The sequence below is a fragment of the Haliaeetus albicilla genome, chromosome W (assembly GCF_947461875.1).
Source record: "Haliaeetus albicilla chromosome W, bHalAlb1.1, whole genome shotgun sequence".
Classification (NCBI taxonomy): Eukaryota; Metazoa; Chordata; class Aves; order Accipitriformes; family Accipitridae; genus Haliaeetus; species Haliaeetus albicilla.
Window position 1 is genome coordinate 39,605,217 of NC_091515.1, and position 24,378 is coordinate 39,629,594.

The 24,378-nt window shown below is 40.3% G+C and overlaps 1 protein-coding gene across 7 annotated transcripts in view; it reads left to right on the forward strand.

Annotated features, from left to right (window-relative positions):
- The first annotated feature begins 338 nt into the window (after nucleotides 1-338).
- Nucleotides 339-24,378, forward strand: part of LOC138683372 (zinc finger protein 462-like) — a 121,377-nt gene continuing 97,337 nt past the window's right edge. For 3 of the 7 annotated variants that reach the window (XR_011322942.1, XM_069775076.1, XM_069775078.1), the window contains exon 1: nucleotides 339-482. The gene's annotated coding sequence lies outside the window, so the exon portion shown is untranslated. Of the gene's footprint in view, nucleotides 483-21,746; nucleotides 23,524-24,378 lie in introns of those variants that run through there. The other 4 variants (XM_069775072.1, XM_069775074.1, XM_069775077.1 and 1 more) reach the window with 2 other exon arrangements.

The following is a 24,378-nucleotide window of genomic DNA, read 5'->3' on the forward strand; positions in this document are numbered from 1 at the left end:
TTTTCAAAACCTCCCATCTCTACCATCTTCTCTTACATCTGTTCTGCCTCATCGATCTCTTCCTTGTTTTCTTCTTTCTTCCCTCCTCTCCTCCTCTCTTTACTCCTTTTTATTCTTGCTCTTTCTTCTTTCCTCTTCTGTTTTCTTTCTTTTTCCTCCTCTTCCCCTACACGTTGTTGTTGTTAGAAAGGATCTTTGCACCCCCTGGTGCTCTTGCATTTTGTGTGGTAGGAGAGGAGATTGTCTTATTTCTCTTCCCCTGGTAGATCATTATTCAGAAAAACAGAATGTGAGAGAGACACAGATATCTCAGGTCATCCGCAGCAAACCAGTGAAAGAAGGGGGGGGGGGGGAAATCAGGGAAAAGATGGCGATCCTCCATTGCCTGCCAAGGAGCACGAGGCTCACAAAGCAACTTCCACAGCAATAACAGGAAGAGCTAGGCAGAGAGAAGGAGGTGGCAGTGGCGTCGGGACGCTCCTGTAAGTTTTTGCAAGCAAAACCCATCTCTGGTTTGGCATGAGAGAGATTCTTTCATTCGCGTGTGCGTGTGTGTATGCCGTTTTTTCCACCATGTTTCTGTGAAATCCATTCATTCGGCCAGGGGAGGAAAGAGGAAGAAAGTGGGGGAAAAAAAAAGGGAAAAAAAAAAAAGTGGCGTGTTTTAAGAGAGAAGTCTCTTGCATGAAGGAGGAGGTGCTGGTAGTGGGAGGAGGAAAACGGTTAATTATTTTTTGTAGGGGGATATGGAGACATAAGTAAGATACGAGCAGAGCTTTTGGGGAGGGGGTGTTTGGGCGCGCTCGTGTGTGTGTGCGCGCGTCTGGATGGTGCTGTGTGTGTGAACTTGGATCAGAGACGGGAGAGCCACAGAGGAGAGAAAAGCTCCGTGATGGCACGACTCAGGCAATCGGGTGACCTTCTTTCTGTTTTTGTCCCGTTCCCCCCCCCACCTTCCCCTTTTGCAAAGCTGGTCCCTCACACAGATATATATGCTTCCCCCCCCCCGCTCTCCTGATATTGGGATGTGAGGGCTTCTAGCTCCGTCTTGGGTGTGCGGGGGGGGGGCAGTGGTTTCTTTGAAGGACGTTGTTTGGAGGAGGACGACAGCGTTCAGCTGGGGAGCAGAAGCCATTACACACGCTTTTGCTCCCTTTTCGTGAAAGAAAGGAAGGGAAGAAAGGAAGAAGCTCACTTCTTGTTCGGTCCCCTGATGTCTCTAAGTCATCCAAGGAAAGAGTATTTTCCCGCGCCTTTCTCCATCACCCGGAGCAGCTTTCTCTCTCTCTCTCCCTCTTTCAATTTCTTTATCTCCCTGTCCTCCATTTGTAAGCTGTTTGCTTTGGTTTCGGTTTAGACTCCACAACACAAAGCTTCTCTCCCATACACGCATGCATTCTACGGTCTTTTTATGTCTTTTGGAGTAAACTCACTCCCCCCCCCCCCCCCCCTTAACATTGTGGTTTCTATCCTACACACAGATCATCCTGGAGTTTTCTATAGATGTGATCTGTTAAGATTCCTCCTCCCGCCCCCCCGGCCGCCGCCAAGGGGCGGGGGGGGCTTTGCGTTCGTTTTCTAATGTTTGGAAACAGAAAGACCTTCAAGTTTGAGTGCTTTCTACTGCTACTTTTGTGTGACTCTGTGTGTGTGTGTGTGTCATGAAGCTGCTTGCATGTATAAGAGGAAGTGACTAATTTGGCAGAGAGCTGTGATCTGAGTCAGGTAAGCCATGTCATGTTCTCTAGCTCCACCAGAAAATGGAGGAGAGCAAGCGGGCTTCCAGTAGACAAAGCTGAGGTGGGAAGTGCTCCTAACGTTATGGATCTCTCAATTTTTAAATATTTTTTTAAGATTTGCTGGCACTCCCCCCCCCCCCCCGGATTTCTAAAGTTTTTCAATGTACAAGACTGTGATGGGTATTCTTTCTGATTTCATGCTATCAGGAAATGAGAACTGGAGGAAATTGTCTGGATTGTCCTTAACATAGAGGAAAAACTTTTATTTTGTTGTTTTTAACTCTTATGCTCTTATGCTTTCACGTTGAGGTCACTTTTCTATATATTTTTCTTTGGTTAAAGTTAATAGGATTTAAGGGTTTGATCAGTTAGCTAAAGAAATAGCATGTGTGTGTAGTACATATAATATTTGGAGGCAAGTGCTTGTAGCCTGAGGCTGCTCAGGTTCTTCCAGAGAACATAATGAAATCTCATTCTTTCTATGTGGTGACGATGGCCTGAGTTTTGGCGTTTTACCTTCTGATGCTTAAAAGCATTCTGTTTTTCTGGATGTACTTTAATATGGAACGTTTTCTTTCACTCACTAGGTTGCATATTTATAATACTAGAAAGCTTTCAGGAAGCTTCTCAGTACCATAAAATGCCCAATTCCTTGGGGGGGGGGGATGGGAACTTTCATGGTGCTCTTTTTTGGTGTCTTACAATATGCTTTTTTGAAAAGCATAACAAGGATGTTGCTGGAAGCTTTTATGTCATGGCATTTGAACAGGAAGTCTTTTTTTTTTTTTTTTAAACCTACTTTTTCATCTGGAATAGTTTAGGGTGGTCTCACATGTGGCCTTACTTTTTTTCCCACCAACATCAATTTGCACATTGGTTGCATAGTAGATACGGTTCCTCAAAATTTCAAATTAAATGCGTTAGTGTCTGAGCATCTTAAAGTGCAACTCCATGGGGAAAGTACTCAGAAGAGCTCAAGAGGAAATGTGAAATATAGATTGTATGTATGGTAGAAATGATAGGATGAGAGACCAGCGAATGAATACAAGTAAACATGCTTCCATGCATGCACCAATAGAAAGTTGGTAGTGGTTAGTGATGAACTTTAGAATTCCAGCTGCTGCAAGGTGAAATTAATGCTCGTTTTATTTTGTCTAGCAAGAAATTGTTCTATATATAATATAACATACTTTGAAATAAAGCCCTTTGTGAGGTGGGCTGTGGAAAATACAATTTCATGTATATTTAATGTTACACTGTGACTGAGTGAAGAGGGGAAAAATTAACTTTTTTCCTGATGTGATGGTGATGGATGCGATTTGCCAATCTTAGTATGGGCCTAAATCAGCACCCATTGAAGGAAATTAAAAGTTCCTCACTGAACTGTGTTGGTTTGGGTCAGATTCTAAATGCCCATCCTCTCTGTTATGTATAGAGTATTCTTAGATATTTATTTATTGTTAATTGCCTCATATTTTGAGAGATCAACTCAGTGCTAGTGCTATAACGTGATGTACAGATGCATTGCACTTGAACCTGAAATGTGCTATCCGAGAGCAAATGAGATTTAAGATTAAGATCTTTATGGGAGGGCCTATATATTCCTTGCACCTGGTGACAGACACCCTAGAAAACCAAAGGTCATCACAACAGATATAATGTTTGAGTTGTGGTGAATGTGGTTTCACTTCCATGAGGGTATTCCTCATTGTTCTCTAAAGAGATTTCAGTCTCAGTCTCATAATTTCTGCTAATGATGTTGCTTGCTGTAATTATATCATGACTGAAATTGAAGTTTACCTTGCTGTCAGAAGACTAGCTAAAAGACTTTTTTTTTTTTTTTTTTTTTAATTTTACAAACCAGTGAGCTAAAGGAACTTTGGAAAGATGGTATTGAAAAATGCTAGTCACCATTAGTTCATGAATTTTGCAATTGGACATTAATTTTTTTGGTTCAAACCAATGGTTTGTAATAGCTTTTGATTTGTGGACATTCAGAAGCTTTCCACAGTGCTAGCCCTTTTAGAAACTCTGCATTCATAATTTATTCTATAGTATATGAACTTGAATTTCTTGATTACCTTTTTTAGGCCCATTAGAAATAGTCCACAGATCACCACTTAAAAACAGTATTTTAAACAACTGATTTTCTTATATGTTATCATTAGACTTGTAATTAATTACATTGTTGAGAAATGTTGGATTTAAATATAGAATAGAATAGAATCATTAAGTTTGGAAAAGACCTCTGAGATCATTAAGTCCAACCATCAACCCAACACCACCATGCCCACTAAACCATGTCCTGAAAAGGATGCACTTAGCGTTTATTTCTTCCATCAATTTGAAATTAAGTTTAGATATATGGGGGAAAGTAAAAAATGTTGTGTATGGGTGATTAGGATATGAAGAATGCGAGTACATAATTGGATGATGGATGGAAAGTAGAGCTACTGCAAGCAGAAGTATTGGGGGTTGTTTGGGGTTTTTTTTGAATGATTATTATAATTCACTAAAGATAGAACTAAATTTAATAGTGTTATGGCCTTTGACTTAAAGGAAGATTGATGGTTGGAAGCCATGAGTGGATTGTAAAAGAGCTAGCTAAGAAACATTGGATGTGAATTTTAACATCTGTCAGATGTCCAAACATTTATGTAGAGTACATTTGGCTGTAAAGAATGGAAAAGTTGAATTTTTAGGCTTACAAAGGAAACTGGAAGCACTACAATTTTATTTTAGTACAAGATACAGTTTGAGGAAGGTTACTTAAAAAAAAAAAAAACAGATATTTTTTAAAGTTTGGAACTCCCAGGAACAAGTATAAATACTCTATTCCTCTGATGGTTTTTGGTTTTGTCCTGGTTTCAGCTGGGATAGAGTTAATTGTCTTCCTAGTAGCTGGTACAGTGCTATGTTTTTGAGTTAGGTATGAGAAGAATGTTGATAACACTGATGTTTTCAGCTGTTGCTAAGTAATGTTTAGACTAAGTCAAGGATTGTTCAGCTTCTCATGCCCAGCCAGCAAGAAGGCTGGATGGGCACAAGAAGTTGGGAGGGGACGCAGCCAGGGCAGCTGACCCAAAGTGGCCAAGGGGATATTCCATACCATGTGATGTCACATCTAGTATATAAACTGGGGGGAGTGGGGGGGTGGGGGGGATTGCTGCTCGGGGACTAACTGGGCATCAGTCAGCGGGTGGTGAGCAATTGCATTGTGCCTCATTTGTATATTCCAATCCTTTTATTGTTACTATTGTCATTTTATTAGTGTTATCATTATTAGTTTCTTCTTTTCTGTTCTATTAAACTGTTCTTATCTCAACCCATGAGTTTTACTTTTTTTTTCCGATTCTCTCCCCCATCCCACTGTGCTGGCTGGGGTTAAACTATGACAGGTTTACAAATAAAACCTGTAGGATTACAATATTATTTGAGATTGTTCTAATTTGCAGTAACACATTCTCTGCGTGTTCTTGGCAGATAACCTCAAATAAGCAAAACACTGCTTTATAGTATGAAACTGTGGGGGAAAAGGACAAATCTGTGAAATTGGTGAATATCTATGTAATATTCATTAGCTAGCTTTGTGCTATTATGAAACCATCACTAACCAAAAGTACAGACAAAAAATATAGATGTATAATTTAAAAAAAACCAACCCACTGAAATATTGAAAAGAATAATTTGAAATATTGTAGAGGAAGGAGATCCTCTTCTGACAGATCAGGAACAGTCTACAAAGAATGTTAAGTTGTAAAATGTTTTTGTGTCTTAGTTATTTGGTTGTTCTAGATGTTGTTTTGTACTTACAGTGCATCATAATGGGAAGTCATATAAACATTTTAATGGAAGATTCTCTCTATTGGACTGAAATAGTCCATTTTGTAAACTTGTTCCAGATAAAAACTGTTCTGCTAATGACAGAACTGAATGGTTTGTTTAACACTGTTGTGTTACCAGAAAAGCCAGTCGAAGAAACTCTCTAAGACTCAATTTTGGAGTTTTAGAAAGCAGGCATTCTTTATTGCAGCGCTGGATGCATGGGGGATATAGTTCCTCCTAGCGTGCATACCGTTACCTACAGCAAGCAAAGTTTATCTTGTTCTAATATATACATATTCATTACATTTCCCAGAATTGTCATACATATTCATGTTATTTCCCAGAAATTATTTACATAGTGTCTGCCCTTTTGGGCATGCACTACTAAATGGGTCGGTGGTCTTTTGGGGTCTTCAAAACTCTCTGGTGGTCATTTTCTTGGTGTCCGCTAACTGAACTCTCCTTTAAGGCATGTGCAGTGCAGGTCATCCCCGCTGTTTATCTCTTCTTCCTAGTTAGCTGGCCCTGGTAGGTTTTAATCACAAAGCTCAGCAGAACTTAAGGCTTCTTATCTATTTGTGCATACTGTTAACAAACTTCAAGGTTTTCTTATATGTCACAAGTTTCAAAGTTGCTTAAGCGAGCACAAATTAAAATACAATGGAGTCTTCTAACTCCAGCCTTTACTCAAGGCATCAGTTGTGGGTTGGCCTTGGCTAAGGGCCAAACACCCACCCAACTGCTCACTCACTGTCGTGGTTTAACCCCAGCCAGCAACTAAGTACCACGCAGCCACTCACTTACTCCCCCCACATCCAGTGGGATGGGGGAGAAAATCAGGAAAAAGAAGTAAAACTCGTGGGATGAGATAAGAATGGTTTAATAGAACAGAAAAGAAGAAACTAATAATGATAATGATAGCACTAATAAAATGACAACAGTAGTAATAAAAGGATTGGAATGTACAAATGATGCACGGGGCAATTGCTCACCACCTGCCCATCGACACCCAGTTAGTCCCTGAGCGGCGATTCCCCCCACCCCCACTCCCCCCAGTTTATATACTAGATGTGACATCATATGTTGGCCACTTTGGGTCAGGTGCCCTGGCTGTGTCCTGTGCCAACTTCTTGTGCCCCTCCAGCTTTCTCGCTGGCTGGGCATGAGAAGCTGAAAAATCCTTGACTTAGTCTAAACACTACTTAGCAACAACTGAAAACATCAGTGTTATCAACATTCTTCTCATACTGAACTCAAAACATAGCACTGTACCTGCTACTAGGAAGACAGTTAACTCTATCCCAGCTGAAACCAGGACACTCACTCCCACTCCTTAGTGGGATAGGTACAGGGGGAGAATAGGATGAGAAGGCTTGTGAGTCAAGATAAAGACAAGGAGATTGCTTACCAATTACTGTCATGGGCAAAACAGAATCCACTTGGGGAAAATTAAGTTATTGCCAATTAAAATAGATATGGGTAGTGAGAAACAAAAAGACATACATTAAAACAACACCTTTCCTCCCCCCCTTTCCCTTGCCTAGCTTCACTCCTTCACTCCAGACTCCTCTACTCCCCGTGAGCAATGCAGCACAAGGGGGAGCATGGTCAGTACATAACATTTCTTCTCTGCTGTTTCTTCCCTTTTGCACTTTTGTCTTGCTCCAGTGTGGGTTCTCCATGGGCTGCAGTTCCTTCACAAAGTATCTATCTGTTCTGGCATGGATCCTCCATGGGCTGCAGTGAATATCTGCTCTAGTGTCAGGGAGATGACTCCTCTTCCTTCTCACACAGAGGTGCTACAAATTCTTTAATCAAGAACGTGGTGTGATGCTGCTGGCAGATGCAGTTACCATTATAAACAGTTGAATGTCAGCATAGTACTCCTCCAAGCTTGTTGACTGTTGAAAATAAAATGTTCCAAAAGACCTAGGAGAACAAGAAAAGAGATAAAATAGCACAGTTTTATGCAAGTACTGAAAGAAGAAAAGGGGGAGGAAGTGAGATGATTATCATAAGTTGAGCTGTCTTGTTAGTTGTAGTGAAAAGGCTTTAATAGAAGTTTCTGAATGAGGGGATTTGATTTAAAAGAATAATTCAGTCTTCATTTATGTCCTGAGCTTTGGAAGTATTATTCTGCCTGTTAAGCTTGTGTTTAAGAAGCTGAATACATGAGTAAATAGAGTCAACTGAGATTATTTTGGGTTTTGTACTGTTTTCGTTTTTTTAACTTTAGAAGCAGTAGCAAAGACACTAAGTCTGCTACTCGTGTCCTTAGTTTTATGAAGCTATCCCAGATGTCGCAGTACAAACTCAACTCTGAAGGGGTTTGAAAGAGGGGTTTTGAGATGGAGAAAGGAGAATCTTTGTTTCTAGTTTAATCTATTTGAAACACTTAGGCTTATAAGTGATTTTTTTGTGTGTGTGTTATATTTATCAAGAATGCTTTATTGTTTGTACAGTAGCTTGTTCAACTTGAGATAGTAGTGTCTAATTATTGCAGTATCCTTTAAAATATTCTTGCCTAATGCCATGGTTTAACCCCAGCCAGCAACTAAGCACCACGCAGCCGCTCACTCACTCCCCCCCACCCAGTGGGATGGGGGAGAGAATCGGGAAAAGAAGTAAAACTTGTGGGTTGAGATAAGAATCGTTTAATAGGACAGAAAGGAAGAAACTAATAATGATAACACTAATAAAATGACAATAGTAACAATAAAAGGATTGGAATATGCAAGTGATGCACAATACAATTGCTCACCACCCGCTGACTGATGCCCAGTTAGTCCCTGAGCAGCGATTCCCCCCCACTCCCCCCAGTTTATATACTAGACGTGACATCACAAGGTTCCCGTTGGCCACTTTGGGTCAGCTGCCCTGGCTGTGTCCCCTCCCAACTTCTTGTGCCCCTCCAGCCTTCTTGCTGGCTGGGCATGAGAAGCTGAAAAATCCTTGACTTAGTCTAAACATTACTTAGCAACAGCTGAAAACATCAGTGTTATCAACATTCTTCTCATACCTAACTCAAAAACATAGCACTGTACCAGCTACTAGGAAGACAATTAACTCTATCCCAGCTGAAACCAGGATACCTAATCACTTATTGAAGAAACTTTAAGTAATGTTTTGGAAAAAAAAAATTTCCTCCCACCATGGGAGGTCATGTTTGCTCTGTAGACATTTTTGAGATGTGATGGTTAACTGAACATCAGTCCAAGATACAGCAATAAAAGCCATGCCTTCTGTTTCCCTTTGATCTAGAAACCTCTTCATTCTTGAGTAGTCTTCATGATGTAATCATGGACAGTTGGTTTCTATAAGAAATATATTAAGTGATGGACTGGGGCTAAAAGTTTATTCTGTGAAGAGGAGGGAAAGGTCTTTCCAGGAAAACAAGCAGTTTGTGTCACCATTAGTAGAAATAGAAAATAGGCCAAACTCTTCAGCAGAAAGAAGACTAGGATAAGGCATGCCATAATTACATGTAGTGGAAACTTGCTGTTAATAGAGTGGATTGCATGGGACAGAGAGGCAGGAGAATGATTTTGCAAGAGAAAACAAAGCAGATATTTCAAAGAATGATAAAGACAGACAGAATTCAGTGTACTCCTGATAATATGAAAGAGAAGATTTTTGTATTGAAAGATACTGAAAATGGAATCTCATGTTAATTGTTTCCATGGTCTTGTGGACAATAGGGTAGGGGCTTCATTGCACTGGTTCAATGAGCAAGGTCTTTACTGATGATAATAGTTCTTAGGGTTCAAGTAGTTTTACTTTGGGATGATACCAGTAATCATGGGAAGAAAGCATAATAGGGTAGTAGTGCTTGCTGGGAAGTAGATGGGTCATACTGCTGGAACACAATAAATCACACAATAAATCAGTTGTCATGATTAAAAATGTGTATTTGGGCCTCCTGTGATAAGTAACAACTATGTTTCTTCTGCAAATTGTTCCCTGATCTCTGATTGTTGTCAAAAGAAAGAGGAGGATGGGGGAAGGAGATAGTGAAAATGTATATTACAGCAGCAAGTACATGTTTTTTCTGTAGCTTATTAAATAAATGAAAATGCTGAGGGAAGGCTGTATTATGTGCTTGTAGATTCAGGTCAAGAGTGAGTGCTGTTTGACATGCAGGGTGGTGTATTTACCTTTTAATTACTTGAAAGATGGTTGGTCTGTTGAAGATTTTAATTTAATGTCAAGCTGGGAAAGGAATCATTAATAACAGGCTCACTGCAGTCTGGATGCCATTTCAGTCTGTCAATGAAGCTAAAGAAAAAGCAAGTGTTTTTTCTTTTCTGCCTTCTTTCTCTTGTTAATTTAATTCCATATTTTCTAACTCAGATTAGGCAGAAGTTCTAGAGTGACTGGTAAAGTTGATTAACTCACTTGGTGGTTGGCTAACAGTTTCTTCCTTCTTTATTTAAACAAAGTGGATGTTCCAGTCCAAGCTAGACTTGTGAGACTGCTTAGAGTGATGATCTTGTGGTCTATGCTGTATCAGATATGGATGTTTCTCCATCGTTTCCAAAGATGACTTGTGTTGGGCAGATTGCTTCTCTCCAGAACTTAGAGTGACCTCTGAATATTTATTTAAACTTAAATTTGAATTCTTCAGGTCCTTTCAGATTCAGCTGGGATTGTGGGCATGTGACTCTCTTCATAACTGGGTTTTAAGGGTCTCTGACCAACCACCTAAGAGACTACAGAGGTAGTGGTCACCTTCGAAAATCTTGCTCTTAATTTGTTGCATTCCCTGTGCTCCCCAGCAGTAAAATAGGCATATTATAGGATTTCAGAGCGATATTGGCAATTAAGGCCATGGTGCTGGATTCTACTGCTTTGTGTGTTGAAATATAAAAGAAGGGTGGGGGGGAAACCCCAACCCTTCAGAGTGTGGTTCTGGTTAGTGAGAGTGGCAGATCTGGTCCATTGTTTGCAGAGTACCTGGAGATCTGGGAATGGAGAAAACTGTCACAATATCCACATAGTTTAGTTGGTAATGCAATAAAGTCTAGGAGGGAAATAACCATAAAGAGTGTCTCATCCTACTAGGATCTATTTTCGTGTGTGTTGTATGATGAGCAATAGTTGGAAAAGAAATAAATGGCAATATAACTACATAAGAGAGAACCTAGGCAAGACAAACTAATTAGAAACTCCTGTCTCGCATTCTAGTTTTTTCCTTGCTTTTCTACATTTGGGTGGCTTTGGCTATAGGGTATATAACTTTGAGTTCTGATGTGCTCTGAAATCCGTTCTTCTATTATATCCAGTTAAAGAACTTGACAAGTGTAAAAATGTTAACGAAGGACTGACAGAAAATTGAGAGCAGCCAGACAGCTCTCAGTCTAGTTAATTAGCTTTCAAATGCTGAAGTGTTACTATCCTCTCATACAGTTGTAAAAGCCAGAACTTGCAACAGTGCAAGAAAAGGTTTGAGTTCTTGGCCAGAAGTGCATCTCAAAAGTTAAATTAATGTAATTTGAAGTCAGTATGGATCAATTCCTTTTGATCTATTGACCTTTTATCTTTGGTAGAAGTAGAGTAGGGAGACAGCATGTTGCCTTTCAGGTGATATAGCGGTTAAGTTTCTTTGCCTGTGATCAAGCATAGGGTGTAAAACATCTATGTCCAATAGTACAGTGACCTAAGGAGAGTAGGACTTTTATCAGACCTTGAGGAAGTAAACGTAAGGGAAAGCCATTATGTGAATCTGATGCCTCTTAGCTCAGGGATTGTTGGAATCATGTATTTAACCCTTCAAAAGTGGTAGCTACCTATGTAAGCTATTAGTTTCCTGGGCCTCATTATGTTAGGTCAAGAAGAAGCTGTTGTTTCTCAAGAGCACGAGGGTTCTGCCATCAGAGTCACTGCTCTCACATAAGACACTTAGGATTCTCTTACTCTAAGGGCATAACCTTATTACTCAGTAGAGATGCTGAAAGTGTGAACCAATATATTTGAGTCTCCCAGCTGCATGAATAAACCTGAATTATTTTAAAATAATCAGATTACAGAGGTGATAATGTACTACAATGAATTTTCCATTTCACACCCTCTCTGTAAATTTTCTGCATCACTTCCACCCTGGAGGGCAGATACAAAATTTTCCATGTGCTATGCTTCCAAGAAATCATGTTAAAACTGTTGATGTCATAACCAGAAAAATGTCATTCAAGAAAAGCTTTGAGTCAGAAGTCGCTTGGTGTAGGATGTTGGTCAAACATTGGAAGAGGTTGCCCAGAGAGGTTGTGGAGTCTCCATCTTTGGAGATATTAAAAATCTGACTGGACATGGCCCTGAGCAACCTGCTTTAGCTGACCCTGCTTTGAATAGAGGGATTGGACTAGATGATCTCCAGAGATCACTTCCAACCTCAACCATTCTATGATTCTATGACAGGTAGATTGACCAAACCTTGCACGTGGTGTTTTCTTGCAAATGAATATGAAATGCTGGTTGTCCTCCGTGATTCTTCAGTGCTTCCATAAGTTCACCAATATCACTGCAGTGGTTTATGTGAGTATAATTTACTTGCTGGTGTTCTGGTTGTATCTGTTTATTTTAAGAATTCATGTCTACTTAGGTTTGCTACTGTACTGTAAGATCAGATGAGCTGTTAAGATCTCAAGGGGGTGAACAATCTATTTTTAATGTGTTTGAAGGATAGATGATGTTACCATATAGTGAATTTTTTCTGTCTCTTGGCAGTGAAGTCCAGTCATATGATGAGGTAGTAACTTAGATGGGATGTTAACATTTTCTTGAGTAGGGTATGTTTTTTAAGATGGATGGAGGTAAAATGCCACCCTGTCTATTTCTATACTTGCTACCTCGACATGCAGCAGACTAATCCTCTTTACAGGTGAAATAAGCAGCCTGCTTATGGGCTAACGACAATGCCTGCTGATCTGTTCACATCCAAATGGGAGAGAAATTCATGTCCAAGTGATGTTTCTAATAATGGTTGAATTAAAAAAAGATATATTTTTTTCTTGAAATTGCCTAAGGGATGCTAAGAGGTTGATTTGTGACCTCTTTTCATGTCAGAACTTAGCTCTGTGGGTGTTGTGGTTTAGGTCAGGACAGACTAAATGCATGCATTAATTTCCACTCAACAATTGGATCTGTGTGAAGGAGTTTGGATATTTATTGCCTTTGTGAAAGAATGATTAATAATGCAAAGAACACTTCAGAGCTACAGAAAAGTGGTTCTCTCTACTTCCCCTTTCCTTGCTGACAGGAGCAGCAATTGTCAGTAGGTGGAAAGAGCAGAGTGCTGAGCATGTTGGTTATGGCCGTATGAGCTTGTTCCCAAGTGTCACTGGAGGGCCTCCACAGTCAGGCATCCCTGAAGGTAGATATGTGCTGCTCCCCTTCAGGTTGAGGTAGATGAGTTTTATGAGGTGGACAACATCTTCCAGATCATCTGATTTTTATTGGTTGGTGGTCCACTCTGAGCTGTTGCTTGTTGATTGGTGTAACAAGTCATTGGGCAAATATTCTTGTATAATTTTAATTTTCCTATTTCTGCCAATTATGCCTTTTTTTTCTTTTTCATAACCTATCTAATTGTGCTTAATTACATCTCTACCAACTAGAGAGAAACATACCAAAGGTCAAACTGTGAGCCTCTGACATTGGCCTATTTGAGGGATGTCAGCTCAGTAGGCCAACACAGCAGAGGAAACTGGATAGTAGTAGTGCTTTAATGCTTGTTTGAACATGTTTGAGATCCCAGCTCTGCAGAGATTAGGAGCTTTAGGATGAGGAAACCTCGTTTAACAAATGTGTGCTTGCAACAAACAGAACAGTGAATCCAGCACTGCTTTGGAGACACTGCAGGGTAGCGGTAGCCATGAGGAACAGATTTTTATGATTTTTATTATTATTAGATTTTGTATGAATTGGCTTCCTATTTTCTTTGGAAGGCAGTGAAACTGCAACTTCTACAGGACTCTTCTTGCATTTCTGGGATTTTGTTTTGTGTGCAAGTACATATGCTTTATTAAATTCTTACTGCCACTGTTAGGATCATAAACAAAGACTTTTTATTAGGTCAGATCTCAGCTACCATTGTATACTCTTGTTACCATAGTACATTTGGCAGATAATAAAGATAGGGGCCTGAAGCCCTTATCCTGCAAAAAATTATTTCTGTGAATAGTCCCTGTGATTTAATTTTGAGTTTTACTGCAATCAATCATGTGAGTAAACATTCAGAGGATCAGGTTCTTAGCTACATGGATTGATTATCTTGAAATTTTCAGTGAGGCATTTGGAAATAATCTTATGTATGAGATGTCCTTGGTTTTTAACAACTACCACTTGATGTAAGTGAGGTGCTAGTTTGTGGTTGTGTGAGGGCATGGTTGTAGTTCATTTGTAAGAGGCAATAGGTGCTAATGCACTAAATAATTCTTTCACTTCCAAATCTTTCGCTCTCCAAGTCTGGAGAAATAAGTGTTCAGTCATGTCGAAGTCTCAAGATTCAGATGAAGTTTCATTGTAGAGCCTTTTGGCTTTAGCGTAGAAATAGTTTGCTCAAAAGCTGTAATCATTTAAGAGCATTGCACTGCAGTTGTGAAACAAAGAATAGTATTGAAATTCCGCAAGTGATACTGCACAGACTTTATAATTATGTAACTACTAAGAAACCATATAAACATATTGTGGTTGCTTCTGCTTTCTTCTTAGCAGGAATGTCCTATTATTTAGAATTTCTTTTTTTTCATATTTGATTAAAGCTAATTTAACCATGGCACCAGTTTTTATGAACCAAATACTGTTACTGGAATGTCCAAATCTGCAGAGGAAGAGTTCATAAATAAACTTCCCAGGTGTTCTGTGAACTCTTTAAGTCTTAAAAATCCAGTGATTGGTCTTTTGTCAACTTGGTGGGAGATGGTGGTGATGGGTGCGGTTGCTTTTCCTCCAAGTTCAGGGACATCTTCTTATACTTGAAGCTTGGGAAGCTCTAGTATACTAGAACTTACTCTGTGACAGGCATGCCAGAGCTGGACTTCCTAACCAGAACTCTTGCAATTTGCCTGTTTGGCAGGATTATAAAAGAATACTATTATAGTTCCCCTTGAATGAATCCTCATCTTAAATGCTATTATGTGATAGCTCTGCAAAAGTATGACTGTCTTCATATGCTCTTAAGAGCTGAATGACTGGATTAAGCAACCCACAGGTGGTTTTTCCCTGTAACAATTTGGTGATGGGAAGAGGGAATGCATATAAACCATGTTTTGTCTATGAAGACTGTTCAGATCAGCAGTAACTTCATCCCTACACTTTCCTACTTCTTCCACTGGCCCCATTCAGGAGATTTTTGGTTGAAGCTTTCTAAGTCTAGCACTTGTGCATATGAGGCACTTGCAGTTGGTTTTGAAACTTGCAAAGAAATAGCACTGAAGAATTGTGTGGAATTTGCATACCATTTCCCAAGGTAGGATTTTTTCTTGGTTACATAGCTGCAAGAACATGGAGTTATCTATTTCAGCATTAGAAAGTATCAAGGGTACCATCAAGATATATAACTTTTTTTTAATGTATGGTTGCTCTGTCTATATAATTTTCCTTGCAGGTTTCAGTTTCTAGTAGTTGGTAACCTTGAGGGGTTTTTTTTTTGTTTGGTGGTTTTGGTTTGTTTTTTGGTTTTGGCTTGGACTTTTTTTGTGTGGGTTTTTATTCAATAGCAGTGTTGGACAATTTTTAGAGGGCACTGGGTTGAACTTTCATCAGAAGTGTTTCTTCATATGTAAATGAGTAATGCTTCCAGGATTTGTCTGCACCTTTCCTTAGCCAAACCAGAACATCTCTGTAGTGCAAAGAAAATGCATTGTTCTTGACTTTTCCATACCAAAAAGGTGCTATTTGTAATAAACTATCTTCAGCAAATAACTACTAAGATGATAATCTTATCACAGGAGGCTTGGCAGCCTTCCATTGAGTTAGCCTGTCTCAGCAAGGAGCTGTTGCTTAAGGTACAAAGCAATCTTACAGGAAAATATGATTGTGTGCATACACACATAGACAAACACACATGCTCTGTGTTTTCTCTGTTCATAGATGCATCATCATTTCCTGTCTGATGATTAGGAACTGGAATTATTATTTGGGAGACTAGCAGGATCTAGTACCAGAGAGATGGACCTGACTTCTCATCTCATAAGTATTAGAAGCTAGGGAAGGTTTTGGGTTTGGAGACCCTGGTAGGTTTTGTGCAGTAATCCTGTAAGTGAGAACATTGGGCATGTTTTGTGTGTCTCTTTTATCAGGTACTCCAAACCAGTAATGTTTGTCAATGGATATCTTTATGAATGGCCATGTAAACTCCTGATGAAACTGTGATTTATACCCAATCCCAACATGGTTTCCTGTTAGAAATGATGAGGAAACACAGATCTGCTACCTGCAATTAAAAAAAAAGAAGTATAAAGAATTTTTTGTTTGCTTTCTTTGAATAAATAAAACAATAACTTCAAAATCTGTGGGATTATAAAATAAAAGTATTACCCAAAAAGAAAGAATTATATAAAAAGATAAGAGTCCATATCTACCTTTGAGGGCATCGGAAGACCAATGTTAATGTTGTTGCACATTCAACTTCAAGATTTGATTATAGTCTCATGGCTTGATAATAGCTTATTTCAAGTTTGAAAAGCGTGGTACTGGTTTGTACCAGAGGCCTTCTAATGTGGGTGACCTCGTAGCTTTAAAGAAAATAATTTGAAACTGTTAGCTTCAACCTTACTGAAGGACACATTCTGAAGAATTAGCTCCTTAAGCAAGCTTTTGAAGGGTGTGCTCTGCAGAGCAGCTTCCTGTTAGTTGGTTAATGGTTGACCTAGTTCTATTGCCATATGCTTCCTGGAACACATTCTAATAAAAACAAGACAGGGATTGTAGCAGGAAAGTCAAAGCCTTTATGAAATAGAAACCATATAATACTATTGCATTTTGGAGGGCTTTTTAACTAAAAATTTCAATATCTTCATGGAACTACTTACTGATTATAGTTGCAAACCCAGGAGTATTTTTTAGACCCTTATATTTAATTTTTTTCACAGTTGCCTTGTAAAATATGTTTGTATCTGTAATTCTCTGTGCTGTGTATAAAGCTAAAGTTAGTAAAATTGGAGTGAAGTTATAGCTGTGGGGAAAGATTAGAATGAGATAAGGTTTAGTTAAAGGCAGGAGACAAAAGCTGGAAGCCAAAATTGTGAATTGTGGATTCAGACTTTTACCTTATATCACATAGAATGGATCACATGCATTCAAGGTGTCGTGGTTTAACCCCAGCCAGCAACTAAGCACCACGCAGCTGCTCACTCACTTCCCTTCCCCCCCCCCCCCCCAGTGGGATGGGGGAGAAAAATGAGGGGAAAAAAAAAAAAAGTAAAACTCGTGGGTTGAGATAAGAACAATTTAATAGGACAGAAAAGAAGAAACTAATAATGATAATAAAAACAATAATAAAATGACAATAATAATAAAAGGATTGGAATATACAAAACAAGTGATGTACAATGCAATTGCTTACTACTCGCTGACTGATGCCCAGTTAGTTCCCGAGCAGTGATCCACCCCCCAGGCTAACTCCCCCCAGTTTATATACTAGACATGACATCATATGGTATGGAATATCCCTTTGGCCACTTTGGGTCAGCTGCCCTGGCTGTGTCCCCTCCCAACTTCTTGTGCCCCTCCAGTTTTCTTGCTGGCTGGGCATGAGAAGCTGAACAATCCTTGACTTAGCCTAAACATTACTTAGCAACAACTGAAAACATCAGTGTGTTATCAACATTATTCTCATACTAAATCCAAAACATAGCACTATACCAGCTACTAGAAAGAAAATTAACTCTGTCCCAGCCGAAACCAGAAGACAAGGTTAAATAAAAATACAGGAAATTTGGAGGTCATAGATACAGTGTAACCTCAAACCTGAGTGAGTAACTTTGTGACAGACTGAAGTTCTGAAGAACCTATGGGCTCTGTTTTCTGGTTAATATGATTTTGTTTACTAGGAGAAAGTAGGGTGTGTGAAAACAGTTCTTCCCCCTCTTATGGTAAAAGAGGAAGAAGGGAAAAGTAAAGATATCGTTTGTAACCTTTTGAGAGCTCATAGCAGTATCAGTATATGTGTTGATTTAGTACTCTGCTGTCAGTGTGGGGAAAATGAACTGTTTAGCATACTTACTGCTTTGAATATTCATATAACCTGTCAGTGGCTAACCTGTTTCTTCACTTGCAGATGGCTTACAAGAACTCTGCATGCAAGTTCTAGGCAAAGATATGTTATCTGACAGGCAGAGGTGCCAGTGTGGGGGCTGCTGGGCCAGCCAAATTCCTAGCTGTGGGAAGAAGTGTGAGCTGGCAGTATCTTTAAAGGCTGCTGTTGCTGATCAGTGCGGGGGTAGCATGTCAGAGAAATGGTGAGACCTCTTGTCTCACTCCTGATTGGGACTTGTTCCTAGAGCTTCAACTCAGTGATACTCTTCATGTGGATCTTGCAACACTGGGCCAGATGAAAATTTTGGTTGATAGGACCAGGATAAAAGTCATGGCTGAGTGTGATGCAGTTTTGCCCTTCTGTCCTTCCCTGATTCTTAACACTGAATGGTATTTTTACCTTTTATAAAAGAACTAGGACTAAATGCAAACAAAAAGCATTCCACAGGTTAGACAAGAATGGTGTCTGACAGCATTTAAAGACACTTTTCTTCTCTCTTTTTTTTTTGTCCTTTGTACTAGTAGTTTATATTTAAATGTAAAACAAACTAAGATCTTGTCGTGGTTTAACCCCAGCCAGCAACTAAGCACCACATAGCAGCTCGCTCACTTCCCTTCCCCCCCACCCAGTGGGATGGGGGAGAAAAATGAGGGGAAAAAAAAAAAGTAAAACTCATGGGTTGAGATAAGAACAATTTAATAGGACAGAAAGGAAGAAACTAGAAAGAAAATTAACTCTTTCCCATTAAGTTTATATCTTTAATGGATAGAAAATGTAGATCAAACCATTCTCTGACTTGCTTAAGAAATTATTTCACTTTATTTCTTATGTTCTGACTTCATAAATCAGTGATACTGAGTAGTAATAGATGTCATTCAAAATGGCTGGAATGGATAAATGGAATAATGTCAATATGTTCAACAGAAGGAGATATCATCTAGCTTACCTATCTGTATATGTGTTCTTCCTGAGATACTAAATATATTTGTGAAGTCTGCATTTCCTTAAGCAGAGGGTGGAAATGTTGTCGTTCAGGGGAATGCAATGGTATGAAGTCTGAAAAATCATGCTTCAGAGTAAGAGCCTTCAGCAAGTTCAGTCTCCTTAGCTTTTCAAATATTTTTTCAGATGCGACATTTAGAGGGCTCATGTAGTTACTTTGCCAGTCTGTGCCTGATACTATATGAATCTGTACTAAGCTATAACAAGATACAGTAGGTGGAATGTAATACTAGAAAATGGTTACTATATAAATAGTTCTTATTTAATAGTGGAAGAAAAGTATGAACTACTGGAATAATTTATAGACTCAGAAAAGTAAGGCATCAAGTCAAAGATGACTCTAGGGTCTCTCTAGATATCACAGTGGGAGACAGACACTTCTAGAAGGTGATTCATCCCACCCTAATCTAGATGCCTGTACTGAGTCTGTCTGGAATGGAGTTAACTTTCCCCATAGTAGCCCTCATAGTGCTGTGCTTTGTATTTGTAGCTAGAAAGGTGTTGATAACACACCAATGTTTTGGCTACTGCTGAGCAGTGCTCCCACAGTGTGGTGGGTTTGACCTTGGCTGGCCACCAGGTGCCCACTAAGGTGCTCTATGACTCCCCCTCCTCAACTGGACAGGGGAGAAAAAATATGACGAAAGGCTCCTGGGTCGAGATAAAGACAGGGAGATCACTCAGCAATTGCCATCATGGGCAAAACAGCCTTGACTCGGGGAAATTAATTTAATTTAATTTATTGCCAATTAACAATGGAATAGGATAATGAGAAATAAAAACAAATCTAAAACGACCTTCCTCCCACCCCTCTCTTCTTCCTGGGCTCAGCTCAACTTCACTCCTGATTTTCTCTACCTCCTTCCCCCGGGCAGTGCAGAGGGATGGGGAATGGGGGTTGTGGTCAGTTCATTACACTTTGTCTCTGCTGCTCCTTCCTCCTCACAATCTTCCCCTGCTCCAGTGTGGGGTCCCACCCATGGGAGACAGTTTTTCACAAACTGCTCCAGCGTGGGTCCTTTCCACGGGGTGCAGTCCTTCAGGAACAGACTGCTCCAGCATGGGTCCCCTGCAGGGTCACAAGTCCTGCCAGCAAACCTGCTTCAGCATGGGCTCCTGTCTCCACGTGTCCACAGGTCCTGCCAGGAGCCTGCTCCATCGTGGACTTCCCATGGGGTCACAGCTTCCTTCAGGGCACATCCACCTGCTCTGGCATGGGGTCCTCCACAAGCTGCAGGTGGATATCTGCTCCACCGTTAACCTCCATGGGCTGCAAGGGGACAACATACTTCACCATGGTCTTCACCACAGGCTGCAGGGGAATCTCTGCTCTGGCACCTGGAGCACCTTCTCCCCTTCCTTCTTCACTGACCTTGGTGTCTGCAGAGTTGTTTCACATATTCTCACTCCTCTCTCCCAGCTGCTGGTGCACAGTAGTTTTCCCCCCCTCCTTAAATATGTTATCACAGAGGCGCTACCACTATCGCTGATGGGCTCAGCTTTGAGCAGCAACAGGTCCGTCTTGGAGCCAGCTGGAACTGGCTCTATCAGACATGGGGGAAGCTCCTGGCATCTTCTCACAGAAGCTACCCCTGCAGCCCTCCCTGATACCAAAACCTTGCCATGTAAACCCAATATACACAGCATCAAGGCTGTCTTTCCAAACCCGCCCCCCCAAAGGCCAGTAAGCTGGGGGTGGGTAAGAGGCAATTGACGTTTACCAAAAACACATTCTAAATGCTGTCTAGTAGCCTAATGTAACAAGGTTTTCCTACCCAGAGAAATTGGCTGGATGGCTGTGTCCAAAGAGTTACAGTCAATGCCTCGATGTCCAAGTGGAAACCAGTGACAAGTGGTTTCCTTCAGGGGTCCATACCTGGACCAATACTATTTAATATCTTCATCAACGACATAGTGGGATTGAGTGCACCCTCAGCAAATTTGCAGATGGCACCAAGCGGAGTGGTGCAGTTGATACTCTTAAGGGAAGGGATGCCTTGACAGGCTTGAGAAGTGGGCACGTGAACTTCTTGAAGTTCAACAAGGCCAAGTGCAAGGTCCTGCACCCTGGTCAGGGCAATCACCAGTATCAGTACAGACTGGGGGATGAATGGATTGAGAGCAGCCCTGCAGAGAAGGACTTGGGGTTACTGGTGGATGAAACATTGGACATGAGCTGTCACTGTGTGCTCGCAGCCCAGAAAGCCAAGCATGGCCAGCAGGTCGAGGGAGGTGATTTTCCCCCTCTACTCTGCTTTTGTGAGACCCCACCTGGAATACTGCATCAATCTCTGGAGTCCTCAGTACAGGAAAGACATGGACCTGTTGGAGTGGGTCCAGAGGAGGGCCACAGAAATGATCAGAGGGCTGGAACACCTCTCCTATGAAGAAAGGCTGAGAGAGTTTGGGTTGTTCAGCCTGGAGAAGAGAAGGATCCGGGGAGACCTTGTTGTGGCCTTTCAATACTTAAAGGGGGCTTATAAGAAAGATGGGGACAAACGTTTTAGTAGGGCCTGTTGTGATAGGACGAGGGGTAATGGTTTTAAACTTGAAAGAGGGTAGATTTAGATTGAACATAAGGAAGAAATTCTTTATGATGAGGGTGGTGAGTCACTGGAACAGGTTGTCCAGAGAAGTTGTGGATGCCCCATCTTTGGAAGTGTTCAAAGTCAGGCTGGATGGGGCTTTGAGCAACCTGATCTAGTGGAAGGTGTCCCTGCCCATGGCAGGGTGGTTGGACTAGATGACCTTGAAAGGTCCCTTCCAACTCAAACCATTCTGTAATTCTATATCAAAGTTGAGTGATTCTATATCAAAGTTGAGTGAAATAATAAGGCTAACTGCAGGTTTGTGGTATCTGTTTTATGATTTCTGATTATTTCTCTGCTTCCCCATGTAGGCTCAAACCTATAGAAATGATTTGCATTTTGGTCTCAAAGTGGAATCTTATTAGCATGGTTAGCAAAAGCTGCCTTCCTCATGGGTTTATGTGCTTTTCTGTTTTCTCATTTTCACAGTGGAAAAAAGAAATAGAACTGGGTATTAGTAGTCCTAGCAGCACTACTGTAGCCTTTCAGATTGTTGTTTCCAAGGACAGTAATCCCCCAAATGGAAGAGACTTCAGGAGTCTGCAGTCGAGCACTTTGGTTATCCCAAACTTCAGTCTTGCTTTGACAACTAGGAACTTGTGGTGGGTTGATCCTGGCTGGATGCCAGGTGCCCACCAAAGCCACTCTATCACACCCCACCTCAGCTGTACAGGGGAGTGTCGAAAGGCTTGTGGGTCGAGATAAGGACAGGGAGATCATTCAGCAATTACTGTCACGGGCAAAACAGACTCGACTTGAGGAAAATTAATTTAATTTCTTGCCAATCAAATCAGTGTAGGGAAATGAGAAAATAAACCCCAAATCTTAAACCACCTTCCCCCCACCCCTCCTTTTTTTCCCAATTAGAACTACTTGGGTAGTTCTCTTCTGAACTAGAGATTTTGGTCCTTCAGTTATCATAGGTAATTGTTGCATTAAAAACCCAAGTAGAATTCAACAACATGTCAGTTTCCTGGAGAGACCAAACTTAAAAAAAAAAAAAAAAAAATGTATATTAGAAATCACTTCTATTATCAGAACATTTTACACATATCTAAAAGACCTGTCAGTTCTAATGTGTTTCAGTTTTCTGTCAGACATTGCTCAAAATCTGAGACTTTTGTCTGTTATGAAAGATATCTAGGAAATGTAGGGGCTACCTTTTGTCTGCTGTTCCTACTAATCAAGGGCTTTGAATGTGAGTTGAGTCTTCAGATCCTCTCTGTATTTTTGATTTGGTTTGGTTTTTTTTTCTGTGGTGTTTTTGGTTTTTTTAGCAGCTGTTGTGCAATCAAGTCTGTTACTGAGAAAAACGATATATTAGCCTGGTTCTGGAGGTCATGCTGTAGTAAAAGCTTCACTCAGTGTGTGTATTTGCATATGTATGTGTGTGTGTATATCTATATTTTCCTTTTTATAAAGCAATTACCTCAACAGGAGGAAAGAGGGTTATGATTCTCAAATTGACAAAATAATTTGGGGTTTTTAACTTGTAGTTTCTATTTTGGGGGATTGTTTTCAGGATTTGGAATATTGTATTGCAGTAGTCTAATTGGAGGAGTTAGAAAGAAATGGGAGAACAAAGGAATTCAGGAGTGAAGAAGGGGGAAGAGGTCTGAGTTGTTTCCTTTGTCTGTCTCGGTTTGAATGAGTGATTATTTTAATCCATGAGTAATGCTTGGATCAATGACTGTCTTCCATTGTGAAATGCAGAATAAGGTTAAGGTAAGGAAGTAAAAACTACTTTTCAACCTCTTGTCTCCCTGCTTCTCTCCTATACTTCTTATAAAATCTCAACTTTCAGAGAGAAGTTGTAAAGGAATCTTTGTCTTTAACATTTCCTTCTAGTATGCAAGTCTACAAACATAGCTCCATGTGCTCAGCTGAAAAGGAAACCCTTTCCTTTTTTTGACAGCAAAGCTTCATTGCCAAAATGTTCTTGTGCTGCAGATGGCTACAGGTATATGATAAAAGTTAGTTTGTCAGCTTTGGAACACATTTGAAAGGCAGGTTCTTCAAAGAGGGTGAACTTGGCATCAATACTATGATTAACAGGTTGGTTCTGCCTCCTTCAGCTTCTGAGACCTTAGAGATCCATTGCAGATTCTACTTTGAGGTAAGGAACAACTTTTTCCTATTTTAATCCTCCACTTGACAATAAAAGGCTCTAATAAGTACTGTGCCACTTTACCCCAGCTGAGGATCTGACCTTAACTAGCAGAGCTCCATTAAATTCCTAGAAATAAAAATTGGAGAAATCTCTAAAAGCATATCAGTTACCAAGACTTGTAATAATTCTGCAGCTAATAAGGTAGAGGAGCAAGAGAGTGGAATGATACTCATGGCTTAATCTTTAGGTGACCTCTTATTTTTGAGGGGAAGAAATGTTTAGGAGAGAATTTTATTCTTTATCTGCTTGGTGGTGTTGGCTTGTGTGGCTTTCTTTTTCCTCTGGATACTCTTCTGCCATTTTTCAACCTTCAGGAGTGGAGCTATTGCATGTCGAGCTTTGCAACAGGAGCTTAAGTTTAAAAATAAAATATCAGGCTGCCTTTCTGAAAATCCAGACAATAGCATACACACACAGACATGATATCTTGACTGACCACAGTTATATCCATTACTGAGTTCAGAGCAGTGGACAATAAAAAATAAAGAGTCTTGTTCCTCAGAACAAAAGAGGAAGAAATGTAATGTTTCTGCACCACTAGGTACTAGTTTGTAAAGAGTGTGAGAGACCCCTCCTCAGCAAGAGGACTGAAAAAGCAGTAAAGCCACATGACTGTCAGGCATTCTTCATGCTGTTTTCTGCAGCTCCTGATGTAGGTGCTGTAATCAAGATAACAACATCCACTGCTCTCCCTTCCTCCACCAAGCCAGTCATTTTTATCATAGAAGGCAATCAGGTTAGTCAGGCATAACTGTTTCCAATCACCTTGTTCATCTTCCATATGCATGGGCATAGCTTCCA